Source organism: Mandrillus leucophaeus, unplaced genomic scaffold, assembly GCF_000951045.1.
Source record: "Mandrillus leucophaeus isolate KB7577 unplaced genomic scaffold, Mleu.le_1.0 Scaffold652, whole genome shotgun sequence".
Classification (NCBI taxonomy): domain Eukaryota; kingdom Metazoa; phylum Chordata; class Mammalia; order Primates; family Cercopithecidae; genus Mandrillus; species Mandrillus leucophaeus.
The window spans coordinates 1,796,989-1,802,912 of NW_012107053.1; the positions used below are offsets into that span (position 1 = coordinate 1,796,989).

The window sequence follows — 5,924 nt, forward strand, 5'->3', positions numbered from 1 at the left end:
CTCAGCCTCCCAAGTAGCTGGAATTACAGGTACCTGCCACCACGCCCAGTGAATTTTTGTATTTTTAGTAGAGACAGGGTTTTGCCACGTTGGTCAGGCTGATCTTGAACTCCTGCCCTCAAGTGATCCACCCACCTCGGCCTCCCAAAGTGCTGGGAGCACAGGCATAAGCCACCGCACCCGGACCACCCTCCATACTTTTTTAAAATCACAGAGCCTATATGGCTTTCAGCAGTAACCATGGCATACACACTCACAATGTACATCTGTAGAGAGCTTTATTGTTTTCAAAGCATTTTCACACACATCATCTTGAGAGGTAGAGTTTTCACATCTATTCTATAGATGAGGAAGCTGAGATACAGAAAGTTGAGTGGTAGATCCCAAATATTAGAAACTGAGCTAGAAGTACAATTCCAGTTTTGAGACATCAAGCCCAGATCTAGTAATTGTAAAGACCACTAAACAAGCACAGATGTGCCAGTTTCCTAAGGCTTGGGGAATCTTAACAGCAAGCAACAGTGTATGAATTTTAACATCCTTCTTCTAGGTATCTAATTCCAACTGTATATTTGAATGTGTATGAACAGATAACCATTCACACAAACTGCGTTTAAAAATTATTTTAAAGATGAAACATATTGGCCTTAAGATTGAGTTGGGGGACTCGAATCAGGATGTATTTAGACTTATTGGATCCAAGTCAAAGTGGCCCATTAACATTCTGGAAGTTTCATGTTCTCAGTTTTATGCCACTCAGCATGGCTCTGGTCAAGCCAGTTGTATCACGACTAGCTCTGCCTCTGGAACAAGCTGTTCAATCTCTCTTAGCCTTAGTTTCCTCATCTCTAAAATGGGGATAATAATACCTCTCTCATAGGGAATTTTGTGAGGATTAAATGTGATAATATGAATAAAGCCATTGAACAATGTATTAGATTTTTTTTTAGGGCTGCCATAACATTATCTCAAACTGAGTGACTTAAAACATCGTAAATTTATTCTCTCACCACTCTGAGGCCAAGTCTAAAACGAAGGTATGTGCGGACTGCACTCCCTCCAGAGGCTCTCAGGGAGAGCCTTTCTTTGCCTCCTCCAGCTTTTGCTGGCTCCAAGTATTCCTTGGTTTGTGACTGAATAATGCCAATCTCTGTCTCTTTCTTGAAATGGCCTTCTCCTCAGTCTCCATCCCAAATCTCCCTCTGTCTTCCACTTTTAAGGACACTTGTCTTTGAATTTAGGACCCTCATGAAAATTCAGGATCATCTCATCTTGAGATCCTTAATTCAATCACACCTACAAAGACTCATTTTTTTTCCCCCCAAATAAGGTCATATTCGCAGGTTCTGAGGAGTGAGACATAAACATATCTTTTTTTTTGGGGGGGGGGTGTCACAATTTAACCCAGTGCCTGGGAACAAACCCCTGCACCTTCTACCTCTATTGTCTTTGATTCAGACCATAAAATGTGGTCAATTCTGCAGTGATTAGCTCGGTAGTTCCCAATCCTGACTGTACATTAGAATCACCTGGAGTGTCTTTGAACCTCTCAGTACCCACCTGGGCTGCATTATAGACCAATTAAATCAGAATCTCTGAGAGTGGAACACAAAAATTGGTATGTTTTAAAGTTCCCTAGGTGATTCCAATGCACAGTCAAGATTAGAAACTGGGGTATAAGGGCTCAATTGAAGGCCAGTCCATAGAGGGCCTGGGTTTTCTGGATTAAACAAGAATCATTGGGTTTTACCTGTTCAATGTACCAAGTCTTTTGGGGTATAGAAACAGAAATTTATTGTTTTATCAGCACACCTATGCAAATCATAGTCCTTGACTTCTGCACACCATTTTTGGTTGTGCTATATGCTAACTCTCATTATCTGTAGCAGTGAAATTTAATAGAAGGATTTAAGGCAAGACTTGATAGGAAATTTAGGAGACAAGCTCTAATTTCAGTGAAATCGTTGATCCAAGAGGACTCTGTCTAGTGGGGCTTGATATGGATATAATATTTTGTTTCCAAATCTAAATCAAGCTAAGGTTCTGGGGTAGTATAAGAGGCCCTGTAGTGCTGGAAAAATTCTGACATTCCCAGGCATAGCTTGCTAATAGAAACATCATACAATTCTTTTGCAGAAGGCTTTAGTGTGTTTACTAGAGTAGGCGATGTTTGTTGGGTTAGTCTGTCCAAGGTGTTGGCAAATTCTTTCAGTAGTTTTCTTTTAACACCGTTCCAGTCACTGACCTTCTGCATGGATTATAGGTTTCTTTTTGAAGCAAAACTATAGAAGAGACTTGGGAAGGAAACTTGTTCTTGTGCCACCTGACTCAGGAGGCCAGCATGTATCACAATCAAACACCACCACTATTAAAAGCTGCAGCACCATAGGTCCCTGCATGTTAGGTTCAAAGTACTTTTCTACCTGTCGTGGCTATTCAGTCATCGAATGGCAGATCTTCAAGAGGTCCCATTACTGATCCTTTCTGTCCTGATAGCCTCACCTTTGTCCCCTTTGAAAACATGATCCCAGAAACCAGCGTAAGACCTTCTTTTACCACAAAGAATGTACAGTTGATAAAGCAGATGAGGATGCCCATCTGAGGGCCTCTTTCAAAATACAGTCTTAGGTCAAAGCAATAAAGCTCCAAATTATAACACTTGGGCATTAGCCTAATTCTGAGACATATTTTGGGATAACACAATGATGGGTCTAATGCTTTGAAATTAAACAACATCTGCCCACCCACTTTTCCTACATATTAGCCTAGACCCAGAGCAGGCATTTTCAGAGCATGCATAGAATGCACTGGTTATTAGCTATCCACATGCACTCCATCATCTACAGCTTAAGAATCTCCCAGGGTAAACTGGAATTAAGAGCACTGAAGTCTTCTTAGGAAAGGGATGTGGGTCCTGGGAGACTTGAGTCTTTTGAATGGGAAAAAGAGGTGGGAGCACATGATGACATATCTACAAATTACATCTTGGAGGAGACAGACTTCTCCTTCCAAGTGACACATTGAAAGGTCAGCAGATAACCTGCAAAATAATTCAGTTTATACTTACATGGATAGTAACACTATATTTTAAAAACAACAACAACAACAAGAATAAGAGAAGGAATGTCACAGAAGTCAGGATAAAGGTTACTGTAGTGAAGAAGGGGCAGTAGAGAACTTCCAAAGTGGAGCGACATCTTCTTTCTTAATCAGATGGTTACAAGTGAGTTTATTTTATTATTATTCTTTACACAGTAAATACTTACCTGTGTATGCTATATTCTGCAGTTTTAAAAAAGATAGCAGTGTTAAATTGAACTATAAAGTATAAAAAAGACAATTTTTTTCACTTATTTCCTATCTTTTATTTTGACAATGTGCTTGTTGGTACACTTATAAAACATTTGTTAAACGACAGTTCCATTAACATGTAATATTTTTTAAGACAAAAAGCTTTCATAATAATAAGGGAAATTCTTTTGAGGGGTGAGGACAGCGCAGAGCAAACAATGGCTGTGCTCATCAAAAATGCTTCATTACCATCGCCATTCCTGAAAAAGGGAAATCCTGAGATAAGTGAAGTGGCAGTTCTCTTGACATAAAAGAAGTCATTAGAAGGGAGGGTTGGACAGGCAGAAAACTGCCATTTAACTACTCTTCCTATCCTCTTTTCCAAGTGCTTTCCTGGGAATTTTTTCACTATTGGACTTTTTATTTTCTTGGCGGAATTTATATCTCCTCACCCAATGTTGCTGGTTTTCACCCCAATTATACCTGTAAAAGCCATTTGCGAAGTCAGCTGGAAGATTTTTGACAGAAAGGGGGTGTGTGGATCTGGAAATGCTAGATGGGGCCCCTGCTTCTGACTCCTTGTCCCAATTCTTTTCCTTGGGAATTGCCTGAAGAAATGCCTCTGCCCGGGCTTGTTACATTTGTAAATGGATTTTTTTTTTTCCCCATTGTGTATGGGAGTCTTGAGAACTTATAATATTGAAAAAGGTAACAACAATTTAAACATTTTTTAAAGTTAATGCAAACAAAAAGCCTTAAGAGTTAACATTAACACATTTCTATTCCGCTAATGTGGTATGAAAGTGACAGGGAGAATTTTCAATTATATTATTCTATGTTATCCGAAACAATTTTGGAATGAACTCAAGAAAGGTAATGTTCTTTTTACTTTAGATAAAATAAATCACTAGGATAAAAATGGAAAGGATGTATAGCTGTTATAAAAGAAAGGCATTTAAGTCAAACAAGAATTTAATTGCCATTTCACAGTGCCTTGCTTTTGTTCCTAATTTTCTAATCCTGTTCTGTACTGTTCCTGATTTTCTAATTTTCTAAGCCGATAACGACCCACACGTACATATTCTGGTTTAACACCCCAGAAAGTCTAACTGCATTTATTCTTGTTTACTGGTTTTGGCAATTTTAGCCAATTTATGATCTTTTGCAAAGTAACAATGTAGAGATAGTATGAATATTGATGGTAGATATTGAAACTGATCATTAAACCAGTCTTTTTGTGAGAGAGAATTTTGCAGCCCAGGCTCACAAGTTCACAACGCTTTCCTTGTTGTGAGATTATTTATTTACTCAGATCCCCACACATTTTCTGTTTTATCCTGGGGTTGGGACAGGGCAGGCGTGGGGAAGCCTGTTCTTAAAGTCAGAGTACGAAATACTCAAAGGGATTCCTAGATTCAGAAATTACTCAACCACTGGTGCAGAGAAGGTAAGTTATTTAGAGTTGTTGATATTTTAAATAAGCTGAGTGAAGGAAACTCTTTCACGCGGACAAAGCAGAGAATATTGGACCAAAGAGCCGAGCACACCCCTGCAGTGGCCTTCGCCCAGTCTACCATGGGGTGGCGCTCTAAGGCCCAGATTTGCCCACCCTCCTACTCCACGCGCTATTTCAAGCAGCAGAGAATAAACCTTCTCAAGCTTTCGTTCTTGTGTCTCTTTCTCATTGTACATGTAAAATATTTACATTAAAAACCCACTGACCGTCAGTACTGATGAAAATAACTAAGCAATTAGAAATCGGTTGGACATTTGTATACTTAGCTCTCTCAAGTATGTTTATACAGCTGATGGAAATGAAGGTTTGGGATAAAAAGAATAGTAGCACTATCATATAATTTCCAAGTTTGAATTAATTTTTTTCCTGAAAACATTTTAGGTTAAAAAAACCGCTCATATCTAAATTCTTAGAAATCCACTTTTAACCTTTTAATAAATTATGCCATATAGTACAATTTTAAAATTCAAAGACTCAAGGTAATTTAGTTATTAATGAAGTCAGAGTAACTGTATTTTTTTCATGATAAAAGAAGGAAGGTGAATATATTTTAAATAAATGAAGATTTCAAGCTAGCACCTTTGTTTTAGTTTAGCACCCTGGACTATGCCCTGTTGAAAGCATAAAGAAATATGCAAAATCTCTAAATAAACTGCAAATTAATCTCCATTCCCCAAATAATTTCCATCATTTTTATTGTTTTACTGGGCAGATATATTGCTCTGTGTAAAGGGAAAAAAGAGAGTGCTCGATTTTCAAAGGGAAAGAAGCATAGAGGATAAGGTTCACAGCTACAAAAATACATATGATTCATTTTAAAATGGAGCCTTAAAGACAGTGGTCTGATCAACCATCAGCATCTTCCATTGCCAAGAAGAAAATATCCTCCCATATGAACCATATCTTCCATTTTTTATCTTATTCATTTTACTTAGTATCATATCAATCATATCATGAGCACTTTCCCAAATTATTAAATGCTCTTAGAAAAAATATCATTATTCATGGCTCTATCATCATTTAAAAAATTTTGCTTATTACTCATTGAACAGGCTCTTTTTAATTTTTCTAAACAATTGACTAATAAGTCCTTATAAATAAAATTGCTCAGGAGATA

General features: G+C 37.8%; 1 long non-coding RNA gene across 1 annotated transcript in view; it reads right to left on the reverse strand.

The window, feature by feature from the left end:
- Positions 1-3,343: 3,343 nt before the first annotated feature.
- The window catches only part of LOC105554652, a 42,238-nt gene continuing 39,657 nt past the window's right edge, over positions 3,344-5,924 (reverse strand). The window contains exon 3 of the long non-coding RNA XR_001008357.1: positions 3,344-3,551. This is a non-coding gene — a long non-coding RNA (uncharacterized LOC105554652). The remainder of the gene's footprint in view (positions 3,552-5,924) is intronic.